This window comes from Globicephala melas, chromosome 6 (genome assembly GCF_963455315.2).
Source record: "Globicephala melas chromosome 6, mGloMel1.2, whole genome shotgun sequence".
Taxonomy (NCBI): Eukaryota; Metazoa; Chordata; class Mammalia; order Artiodactyla; family Delphinidae; genus Globicephala; species Globicephala melas.
Window position 1 is genome coordinate 111,721,370 of NC_083319.1, and position 13,372 is coordinate 111,734,741.

Sequence of the window (13,372 nt, forward strand, 5' to 3'; positions counted from 1 at the left end):
ATAGTTAGATATCTGCAGTAGTTCTGCATCAATTAAAGAAACTGCATTTTCTCCTTTGGCTACTTTTTTTCTCCAGCTCACTTTCTCTTCCTTGAACATGATAAGCACACTCCCAACTGTGCCCTTTTGCTTCTTTGCTTGAAATACTTTTTTCCAAATATCTGCTTTGTTAACTTCTTCATCTCCTCCAAGTCTTTGCTCAGAATTATTTTCTTGGCTCAAAAAAGCCTATTTAATATTGTATCCTTCTCTGTCTCTGTCCTAGAACTCCCAGCTCCTTTTATTCTTCTCTGCTTCTTTATTTTTTTTTTCATAGAACTTATCATTTTCTAACATACGACAAAAATATGCATTGAGTGTATTCATTCCTTATCATCTCCCTCCCTCTGGTGAAAAGTGAGATGCTGGAGCGTAGATGTCAGTGTGCTCTTTATTGATAGATCCTGAGCACCTCCAGCAGTGCCTGGCCCCAGAGCCTAAATATCTGTGGAATGTATGGATGGATTTCACTTTATACATTCCACTCTGGTAGCTGTAATTTTATAGTACACGTATTGAGTTCTTTTGTGTTTCCTGCTACACTGGGCTTCTGTTGAGAAGAAGATGTCTTGCTTACAGACACCTGTGGATTCACGGTGCCTGGTACTGGTAGAAATTCAATATTTTTGGAGCAAATGAGTGACTGAGTGACACTGAGTGATGCTCTGATCTCCCTAATGCCTATCAGCACCACTTACATCCTGTTCTAAGTTAAACCTAAATTATCTTTGTTAGAATTTGTAAAATGACTTAGAAGTCAAAACAGATTATTTCAACCAGCCATCCTTTGTCTGCCTGCCTTTGTTTCCCTGTAAAAACACCTGTAATGAATTAGTATGAGTTTGCAGAAGTGACTTCCATTGATCCCAATGCTTCATGGTATTTCACTGTTATACAGATTTTGTCAGTTTGTCAAGCATATAAAATATAGCTTAGGGACATCCCTGGGAGTCCGGTGGTTAAGGCGTCGCCTTCCAATGCAGGGGGTGCGGGTTCGATCTCTGGTCGCGGAGCTAAGATCCCACATGCCTTGCGGCCAAAAAAACGAAACATAAAATAGAAGCACTGTTGTAACAAATTCAATAAAGGCTTTAAAAATGGTCCACATCAAAAAAAATCTTTAAAATATAGCCCAGATACATATGAAGAAAATGTGCTTTAGAATAATACTATACCTATATGATTTAATGAATTTGATTGGTGTCTGGAAATTATAGTTTTCAGTTCTCCATGTCTAATTTTTAAATATACGTGGGCTGCTTGAACACCTACTCTTTCAAAGAAAATCAGTTAGGCTCTTTGCATAGTCCTTTCTGCAGTTGGTTTTTCACCAGACGACTAAAGGATTTCAAGGTGCCCTTGCTGGGACATGGAAAGGAATGGCCTCTCTGCATGTTTTCAGTCACACGTTGCATAGATCTAAGCCCGGAGGCACCTATGTGGTGTTCTGATATCAGTTAATATTTTATTATCTCTTCTTTCTAAAAGGTAAATCATGGAAACTAGGCAGTTTATTTTATTTGCATATTTTGCTTGTGTTTTTTAAAAATTTTTTGAAAGTTTGCTTTCAACACAGTCATAGTACAGTATATCACCAATATTTAATTTTATCTTGAAATTTAAGACAATAAGCCAAAATTATGATAAAAATGTTATTCTATGACTAATATAATTCATGCAGTTGTGGAAATACATGCTTGTTCTGCAAAAGTTCTAATACACTCATTTATGCAATGATGCTATTACATTCAATTCAGCGTTATCACTTAGAGTCGTGAGACTAAGACCAAAATATTTAAAATTATAAACTACCTTAGATCATACGTAGAGTTCATCATGTGTGATGACATATGAGCTTGGTCTTGTGCAAAGCACATTACATAAAAATTAACAAATAAGTGGCACTACAACTTAAGTTTTTATTTTTTGCCAATTCTTATTACTTTGATTATAATAGTATAAAATAATTATTTTATGTGACTCAGATATTAAATAAGTATACAGATATCATCTTTTTGGCTATAATATATTGTTGCTTAAATTCATTTAGTATTTTAAGGTTTCATAATCTTCATTCCTTCCGTAGCAGTTGTGGGAAATGGATTTTACTAAAACCTGTGAGCCTGTAAGATATAGCTGTTCTTTTTTCTACTCTACCTTTTGGTTATCTTTAAATCTACTTCAAGTCATCTAAATGATGAGTTGCGAGAGTGAAATCTGAATTTATGGTGCAGTGTTATTTTTGAATTGAAAGAAACAAATTTTCCATTATCATTTTATAAATGACCTGATAACTAAGTGATATGTTAGCCAACAAGACTAAAAGAATACAATTGAAATTGTCTGTATTTCCTGCAATTATTTCAAATTTTCCAAAAATAAAATAGTACAAACAGAACACTCTATTTTGAACGCACACACACACAAATGATGTGCTGATGTCGTGTTCCCTGTATGAAATCTAGATAAATTTGTATAAAGCTCATGATCCATTGTATTGTGAAACACTAAGATAATATCCAGCTATATCAACCATTTCTGATCAGTTGCGTATTTGAAAGGAAAGCATTCATACATGGAAAACAAATGGAGACTTCAGTTGACATCTGGGTTGGTTATTTTTCTGAATGTTTTGTATTATGCCTCCCTCTTTTAAATTTTAAGCTTTTTGAAGGCAGGAACTGTGATTGGTTCTCAATATTATGTTCAGTGTCTTTTACTGTTTTCAGCCAATGGTGGGTACTTAAATGTTTAAAACCGGCTGAAGAGCAGTGGGTGAAAAAGATAAGTGGGGTCAATTTCTAGAAATCAGAACTACGGAGAGATGGTATGCAGTGCTTAATAAATAATACCTCCTTGGTTGTATTTCTAAGAAAATCCTGTATAAATTCATGTTAGGAACATTACAGAGGAAAATACTGAATCAATAGAGCTTGATTCGTATGGTTCCCACCACAAATTGTGTGAGGAATGTGTAAGATTTATGTCAGAAAATGTGTAAGGAATAGAAACATTTTTTCTACCCTGGATAAAGGAGAAGTGTCAGCAGGTGAAGTATGATCAGCCTTAATAAAAGGAGAGAGACATTTGAGCAAAAAAAATTAAACACCAGAATTAGGAGGGAAAGATTATAAAGCATGATTGATACCTGGGGTGGAAAGTCTTTTGGGAAAACCTCTGCTAGAGGACCCCAATCATCCAACAGCTCCCAAACTCTGACTGAACCAAAGAGATCATCTTTCAAATGTGAGAAAATAATACATAATGGAGCCTATATTTTTAAAATCATTGACCTCCTTTATCAATTTACCCTTCCTGAAAAAAATTAGCTTTGGCAAAAGGGTGAGGGCTCCCAGCTAAAGATTCGTAGAAAATGTCCTAATTGATGATTTTTTTATTCCTCAATATTGGCCTCTAGTCTCAAAATCACCAAAGATAATAAACTGTGTGAACTTATTTTAAGAATTATTTTTAGTAGGGCTTCCCTGGTGGCACAGTGGTTGGGAGTCCGCCTGCCGATGCAGGGGACATGGGTTCGTGCCCCGGTCCGGGAGGATCCCACATGCCGCGGAGCGGCTGGGCCCGTGAGCCATGGGCGCTGAGCCTGCGCGTCCAGAGCCTGTGCTCCGCAACGGGAGAGGCCACGACAGTGAGAGGCCCGCGTACCGCAAAACAAAAAAATATATTTTTAGTAGAGAGGTTTTGGTCTTAGAGGTGAAACAGAAATATCCCTTCTCTAAGTTCCTTCTGTTTCCTTAGGATTATCCTGCACCGTCCTGCCGTTTCGCTTGCCTTGTCTTCATCTCTCAGGGCTTCATTATGTGGGCAGCGTTGATGACCCTTTCCCCGGCCGCGCCCTCTGAGGCCACCTGAGGCATTTCTCGGTACAGCCCTTTAGATGTTGTCTTTTCGAAATCGCCAAGGTCACACCTTTGATACCATCATTTCAAACATCTGTGCTGTGTTCTTTCTGACGGCGTTACCAGCATTTTCCCTTTTATCGCGTTCGACCTCTTTCTCTCCAGCTCCTAACCCTGTGCTTTTTCTTCTGTTTCCCATCCTTGACTTCTTCCGCTTCTTGGCATTTCAGAATGAGCACCTGCCTTTCCCAACAACGGGTGGTGTTGACACAGGAGGCAAATGTGGAGTTTCTATTCATCACATAGAAATGCATTCTTCTGTCTGATTTCTGACTTTCCCTAATCCATTTCAGTATAAAATTGTAGAGATAATATGGCACTAGATTTTCTTTAGATATCCACAAAGGTAAAGAAATGCATTTGCTATTATTCAATACTTCTTAGAAAAATTATATTTTTCAAGTCTGATTTAGGGATTTGGAAGTAAAACATTCTTAGTTAACAAATATTAATATATCTGCTTTTATTACACATGCCCACACATATATACATATACATATACATGTATATACATGTATGTATGTATGTGAATGTCAATGTATATGAACACATAGACATATAGAAGGCTTGGTAGTTAATTATGTAACATATGCTTTTAAGAAATATTTTATAAAGGACACTCAATTAGCGAGATGGTTGTGTGGCATTCTAATCAATCATCCTAAAGCAGAATTACGAAAAGGTTTATGAATTCCCCACTATTTAAGATATAGAAATGTGTACATTAATGATAATATAATTTGCCAACTTTTATAAGTTAAAATGTGACAAAAAATGTTTAAAATTCAGGGGACAGCACTAATCTTCACTTCTGTTACTTAACAAATTTCATTTAAAATTATGATACTTTATGGAAATAAAATAATATATAATTTGAGACTTTTACAACTTATGCAAAATGTCCACTAATATTATTCAGTGTAATCTCAAGGTAATTAAAGACAGTGGGTAACATTGATTATATTTATAATTTAATATATCTTACTAAAATTCACATACGTTAAAAGGACAACATTCACAATTTTGAAAACAAAATACAAGTGTGAGTATTAATTTAGGTGAACTCTTTTTAGATTACAAATAGACAAACATAAACCTAGGTACTATACCTCTAAACAGTCTGCCTAGTGCTTGAATTTCAGTATATAAAATGCAATAACTTGTATTTTGTATACTTTAAATAATAGTGTATTTATAAATGTCTATGTCTGAATACTGCTTGTATGGTCTTTCATCTATTAAAACTATGGAAGTGTATGGTTGTTGCTGTGTATGAAAATTGAGTAATAGTAAAAGCAAATTATTAATAAATTGGATTCTAAAATGCACACAGTTGAGATTAGAACATTGTATGTGTTCTGTGTATACTCGGTGCCTATAATAGAGAGAACTGCTACTCTAAGTACAAGTGTTCTTCAGTATAAATAGAAAATCTTCATCTGAATTTTAACCATTTTATTGATTTTTATTGATTTTGAAAACTGGAAAATTTAAAGGCGAGAATAATATGCCAGATCTTGTATTATGGACTAAGGTATGTTTTTAAATGGTGTTCCATACACTACCTTAAAGATGGATCCTGTGCAGGTAATTTAACTCCACAGCCAAGGAAAGAAAGGACCCATAACTCTGTGTCATGAACCCTGTATCCCTCATGACAACCTGATACTGTCAATCTGAGGCTGAGTGACTATCAGGCTGTGTCAGTGCAACTCCATCTTTCATTTCTAAAGCCATCCTTCCGTTGATTCGAGCTGCATCACAGATTACAACAGAAACTGAAGGCTTCACAAGTAGTCCCTATTTAGACAGGAGTATGTGAACTGTCCTTCTGGGAATATTTAACATCAAAATCCAATATACTCCTTCTCCCCTGTGGTTTGACTATGACCAAATGTGTACTGCTGAGTGTACTGACCACTGACTTTCAAACCTGCTTTGTTGCAGCTCATTCCAAAAAAAGCCAAGGGGAAAAAAAGCAATAAATTTAAAGTTTCCTCTAGTAGTGAAATTCAGTTCAAGATCCAAGGTTTTATCTCAAAAAGGGCGAGGCAGCCCTTTTTGAAATCATTTCTCATTTCTATAGGGTGAGGCAGCCCTTTTTGAAATCATTTCTCATTTCTGTAGGGTGAGGTAGCCAAGTGGCGAGATAAACATTAACTGACATTCTGAAATTAAATGTATATTCATATCCCTGCCAAAACACTTGCAAAATTAGAAAAAGAAAGAAAACATATTTAGAGAAATTGTTAATTGCCACAATGAGATACATAAAACAAAATGATCATATCTTCAGGTCATTTGGGAGCATTTGCTTATAGAACACTGTGTCCCTGGCACCATCCCAGATCTAATGGGACTGACTTTAAAATCTCAGACACCAAGGTTGTTCGTGATTGAGCCTAGGGAAAAAAAAGTATCCTGTTACCTGTGGAAGCAGGTACTTTTTTCATAGGCAGGGGGAATACATGTGCCAGGAGCATTCCACAATGAAAACTAATTACATATTTCTAAGATGCTTTATATCATGAAGACTTTAAGAATGATAGACTCGAGCTTTACATGCTATTTAATTATTTAAATATATAATGGAAAGCTTGAAGATTCAAAGAAAAAAAGATTTTTTTCCCCCCATTTTTGACAAAGGCAACAATGTCATCTCACAAGTACAGACTTATCCCTTTGTGGCATTAAGATTGGAAAGTCTTGATAAGATTTTTGGTAAGACTTCTAGCTCTGTCACTTATATGTGTGTGACATTGGAAAATTACCAAACTTGCTTGGGCTTCAATTTTTTTTAATTAATTTTTATTGGAGTAGAGTATAGTTGATTTACAATGTTAGTTTCTGCTGTACAGCAAAGTGAGTCAGTTATACATATACATCTATCCACTCTTTTTTAGATTCTTTTCCCATTTAGGTCACCATAGAGTATTGAGTAGAGTTTCCTGTGCTATATAGCAGGTTCTTATTAGTTATCTATTTTATATACAGTAGTGTGTATATGTCAATCCCAATCTCCCAATTAATCCCTCACCTTGGTAACCATAAGTTTATTTTCTACATCTGTGACTCTATTTCTGTTTTGTAAATAAGGTCATTTGTATCATATTTTTAGATCCCACATATAAGCGATATCATATGATGTTTGTCTTTCTCTGTCTTACTTCACTCAGTATGACAATCTCTGGGTCCATCCATGTTGCCACAAATGGCATTATTTCATTCTTTTTCATGGCTGAGTAATATTCCATTGTATGTATGTACCACATCTTCCCTATCCATTCATCTGTCGATGGACATTTAGGTTGCTTCCGCGTCCTGGCTATTGTGAATAGTACTGCAGTGAACATCGCGGTGCATGTATCTTTTCGAATCATGGTTTTCTCCAGATATATTGGGCTTTGTTTTTTAAAAATGTGTAGTGGATTATATAGCCTGTATGTTTTCCTTCCTCAGTAAGAGTGTACCAAACTCTCTCCAAGGAGAAGTCTCGCAGTTTAGATTGAATTATGGCAGACATAGTTTTTCTTGCTCTACATGCCTTCAAACAATTCTAGCTTTCTTTTTTTCCTCTGCTATAAAGTTGAGAAAGCAAGTACACACTTTCCAGACTCCCTTACATTTACATGTAAATATGTGTATAAATCTTCACCTCCATCCATATTTTTATCTATATCTATATATCTATCCACTTACCTACTTGTCTAGCTACTTATGACTATGAGTTTACACAAATGCCTCCAATTCCAGTCAAACTCCAGAGTTCATTCTAGCCTTCCCCCTGCTGTGGCCATGGGAGACTTCCATTTCATTACCCTCACTATACGTACATAAATGCTCGCACCTCCTTATGTAACCAAACTCCTAACCACACAAGCTGCCCGCAAAGTCCCAGCAACCTCCTCAGCTCCATACCCACTGGCTCCAAATACCTTCTGCCTCTTCACCCCAAACTCCTTTTCAGCCTTGATCCCATCACACCTGCCAGCCTCCTAAGCCTCAACTTCCCTCTCAGTCTGTTCACTTGGGCCCCGCAGGACCCATCCACCTCCTGTGCCCTGACCACCCACTCTGGTCCAGCCCAGGCTTCCTCCCCATGCTGACTACATCCTCCACCCTAGTCCCATAAGCCTGACCAGAGTCAGATGGAGAAAAGGATGGAGTCTTCAAGGGGTCACATTGCCACTTAGCTAAAACAATATATAATCAGTAGTCACATTTGAAGCTAAGTGTGGTCGTGTAAATGAGTATTGCTTAATATAATGGAAATATTGTTTGGAGTTTCCAGAAATTCTACCTATAATGTGAGCATAAATACTTTCTTCAGGGTATCTTCCAACTGCCGTTTTAGATCCATTTCCATCTTTCTCCAGCCTGTTCTGTGAGCCAGAAATCTGACTTGTACAGGCTACCTCAGTGGGCTGGCTTTCATTCTTCCTCTTAGTTTCCATTTGACAATAAGAAGCCCTGATGAAGAAGGAGGAGAGCATCATTCCCTTTCTTTTCCACAGTTCCTCTCTGTGCAGCTGCCTCTGGTCCATTGTGTCTCCTGACTGCGTGAACCTCCATCCATCCTAGCTATCCATCTCCCAACTTTCTTCAAGCATCTCTCTCCTGCATTTCAAGAGCTGTTCATCCCCTTCATGCTTTCAGGTGTAAGGACAGGAAGAACTCTGCTTTACAAGTCCTGGGAGGTGAAACTTTAGTTTGTGTTTTACCTAAACCCTTCCCACACATTTGTTAAGTTCCTTTAATAAATCCACCTGTGATTATCCTAATGTGAGAGTATCACTGTCCCAGCAGGGACTCTTATTGATACTTTAACTGGTATCAGTGTGCCCATCCAAAACAAACCATCAAAATAGGGTTACCCAGTTGGGTTGTTCATGTATTAGAGAAGCAGAAGGATAGCCTGTTTGCTGAGGGGATATGGCTAATCCATAAACGCAGGCGGCTTCAAGTTTTCTGAAGTTATTACAGGTCTTAGCATAGGGTGTACTGCTCTGGAACAGTTGCCATGGCAGCAACAGTGGTGATAAACATTATGTAATCACTTTGCTTCTTACTGTAGCCCTAGAGACAATTATTAGGGAAAAAGAAGAATTAATATCTATAAATACACAATTAAGAGTAAATGTTAACACAAAGGACCAATGACGACTTTGTAATCAGAGGTCATTTGGGGCTGGAGACCAAGCCTAGGGCATGATGATTAACTGGCAAAATCCCATGAAAGCCACTTATGGAAAGGGTGCCACTTATGCTACGGTAAGTGTATTGGCAGGAAGGGAGTGAGCTTCAGAGATACGGGGTCGGGGCATTTGAGCAGATAGAAATGTGTAGAATTGGACCCTCCAGATTTCCCTTAAATTCTTTCACTGGCAGAGACAGCCCTGTCGCTTCCTCTCTAGTCTGAATCACCCATCATCTGCACAAAAGCCTTTCAGTCATGACACTTGGGGCACCTGCTTCCTAAGCTGGTACCATTTCTCCTCAGGTCCCATCCCCAACACGTACCATCTTCTTTTTTCAGGCCCCTAATGAAATGTAGATGCTAAAAGAGTCTAGACAGAGTTGTGCAAGGTCTTCTTTAAAGAGGGATATCCTCTATGCTCAAGGAGTTTTAAGATAATATCAATATCATTATATACTGAGTGGACATCCACTCAGAGTTAAAGATTTACCATGTGGTGCTCAATCTTTTGGGGGTGGCATTATGATCTAGTAGTGTGGCTAATTAAACTCTTGACTCAATGCGTGTAATCAACATGGTTAAATGGAAAGACTTTCCTGTTTTTTGCTTTTTTTTTTTTGAAGGAAAAAATAAAGAGAATCAGGGAGATACAAATACTGGAATGGGCCTATTCGCTGAAACTCGTTCACCCATCCACCAGCTACACTTAGAAGATTTGGTAGATACTCTATTAGATTTTTTTTTTTAAGACAAAGTCGTGTTGACCTTATACGGACCTTCACTTCATGAAGATCTGTTTCAGATCTTTTATAAATTTATTTATTTATTTATTTTTGGCTGTGTTGGGTCTTCGCTTCTGTGCGAGGGCTATCTCTAGTTGTGGCGAGCGGGGGCCACTCTTCATCGCGGTTCACGGGCCTCTCACTGTCACGGCCTCTCTTCGTTGCGGAGCACAGGCTCCGGATGCGCAGGCTCAGTAATTGTGGCTCACGGGCCCAGCCGCTCCGCGGCATGTGGGATCTTCCCGGACCGGGGCACGAACCCGCGTCCCCTGCATCGGCAGGCGAACTCCCAACCACTGCACCACCAGGGAAGCCCCTCTATTGGAGTTTTTAAATGCAACGGTAAGAGACGGTCTTTGAAGAGATTTCTGATAGTTATCCTCTGTGGGCTTAAGAGGATTGAAAGAGATTCTGTCATACAAATGGGTTTTCTGACTTCAGTCAGAATAAAGGATGTCAGAATGATAGGAAGCGCCAGTGGAAAGACCTGGAATAGCGCTGACCTCAGCAAGACCTGGTTTCTGGAGGAGTTGGAGAAAGTAGTGTCACGTAAAAAGTGTGAAAGGTGAACGGATATTGATTCCTTTTACATCCCCATTTCGTGGGTCTGTTTGTCAAGGGCCAAAGATAAATGAGCCTTGGATAGTGACCATAACTTTGTGAACTCTGAATTATTGGGAATTGTAGTGGTGTTTCTAGAACAGTTAAGATCAGTAAAGAACTGCCAGTCTCCCTAGTATTTATCCCCCCTTACAAGAAACAACCAGATGCAGCCAATATGCAAACATGCCTCCCAAACCCATCACATGCTCTGAGGCCCCTTTTAAATGAGTCCATTTCCATCTTCACCGCCAGCAGCCTCCACTCAAAGCTCATCTGATGACTCCCTTGTGCTCACTGTAAGGCTTTCTGACTCTTCTGCCCGCCTTTGAGTCCGTTACGGTGGCTGAGTCTTGCGGTAGCAAACTCTCAACTGGCTCAATTTGCTCTCATTCAGAAGATCTTTGTCCGCATGTCTCCCAGAGGCTCCAAGACAAGGTTTTCCCTTCTCTTTGCTGCTGACTTCAGCCTTCAACCCGGTGTGGGACCCATGGAGGCCCCTTGTGCCTGGACTCGTGGCTTGATGAGTCCATCCCAAAGTGGCAAATCAGCAGCAAGTCCAACTCTGCTCTTTGCATTCAGCTCCTCAGTTATTTATTCTGTTTTATTTCTGGATTTTGTTTTGTGGTTTTTGTCGGGCACCCTTGTAGGAATCAGGCCATCTCTTTTCATCCCCTTTGGTTCTCTTGTGTGCCTCCATTTTGCATTTGCTGGGTAAACACGTTGTTTGTTGTAAGGAGAAGCGCACAGCCTGGTAGATGCTACACTTTCCACACTAGTTAACTCCTCCCAATTTTGCTCAGCTTCTTCCTCAGAGTAAACATGCAACACAGGTGGTAACTATTCCAATAATCCCCAGTTTCACTATCTCCCAGCCCTTAAATACAAACTTCGGACCCTTCACTAAACACGTCCCTTCTTATTCTCTCATACCACCTTAGTAAATTTAATAGCGTATGGTGGGCAGAATAATGCCCCCCAAGGATGTCCATGTCCTAATAAAAGGGTAATTAAGGGTGCACAGAGAATTAAGGCTTCTTACCAGCTGACCTTAAAATAGAGGGTAGCCTGCATTACCCAGGTGGACCCAATTTATTTACAAGCATCCTTAAAAGTAAGAGAGGGAGTCGGAAGAGATTCAAAGCGAGACACAACCAAGGACGAACAAAGAGATGCAGCGTTGCTTACTTTGAAGATGGCGGAAGGGGACCAGTTGCCAAGGAGTGTGGGCAGCCTCCACAAGCTGGAAAAGGTAAGGAATCATTCTCCATTGGAGCCCTCAGAACAGAATGCCACCCTGCTGATTTCTAGCCTTGATGTTTTAGCTTGGTGAGACCACTGTCAGACTTCTAAGCTGTAGAACTGTAGGAAGTTTGAGTCGTTTTATGCTACTAAGTTTGTTACAGAAGAAATAGCAAACTAATACATAGGGACTCACTTTACGAATGAAAATTGTGAAATTAAGTGCACACCAGATGGATTGTTTTTCTGAGGTTCCAGAGAACTCTCTTCATAATCAAGTTTTGTTTGCCATATATATATGGTTTCCTTCTCCATTATATTTGATAAGTACCCTACATAAAGATTGGCCCTAGATCGGACATTCTACAGTTAAACATTTTACTAATGTAGAAAAAACATGTTGGAACAAAACCTATTAAGGTTGAGATAGAGCCTACCAAATCTTTACCCAGACTTTCTCAATATCTCTTGAAGCCAGAAGAAAAGAAAAACTTCAACCATATCGTTGAAGGTCTTAGAGCCAAAGGATATGTCATACCCTCCACTAACCCTCATAACGCTTTCAGCCCCTTAGTATTAAAAAAAATTGACTCAATAGCTATCAAAAAATTGTTATCTCTTTAATTCTCAGTAGTATCTATGAATATCAATATTTTTCAGAAAGGGCTATTTTACTAAGACAACAAAGATAAGCTTTGCAGCTAAGTCAAGGATGAAGCTATCACAGGCAATGCTTTTGATAATGGTTCTTACAAAGTAGAGTTACCTGAGGTTAAATCATCACAGCTGTTAGAACTTAATGCTTTTACTAGAGCTTGTCAACTAGTGACCAGAAAAAGTATATACGAAGAGCAGGTATGCTTTCGGAGGATTGTTTGACCTTGGGATGCTCTGATAACAAAGGGGGCTTCTCATCTCTGCTGGAATCCCTCTCAGAAATGTGCAACAAGTTAAGGAACTTTTAGATACACTTCTCATTCCTAGAGGGGTAGATAGTGTAAAGGTTGAGTCTCTTGAAGAAAGAGATACTCTAGAAGCTAAGGAAGTGCTTGAGCAGATAATTATGCCAAATTTCAACCTTAAACAAGGCTATGATCCAACCTAAAATCCCAAAGGATAAATCTACGAAAGGATTTGAAAAGGACATTAAAATATCTCAATATTTAGCCCCTGATTCAGGAAAAGGAAGAATGGAAAAAATCTGGTTGTCATCTTCACTCAGATAATCTCTCATATCACCAAGTCAGATGCTTGGCGTTTATCCCTCCCAAATCCATAGATTGCAGTGCTTATCAACCCACCACCCCCTAACATATTCTTATTTAGAGATAGAACTTTATTTAGGGATAGGGTCTTGACAGAGGTAATCAAGTTAAAATGATGTCATTGGCCCTAATTCAGTATGACTGTCGTCCTCATAAGAAGAGGAAATTTGGACACATACACACAACACTATTTGACGAGACAAAGGTAGGTGTCTACCATCTACAGCCAAGGAGAGAGGCCTGGAACAGTTCTTCCCTCGCAGCCTCGGAAGGAATTAACCCTGCCAAAGACTCGGTCTCAGACTTCCACTCTGCAGAGCTGTCAGA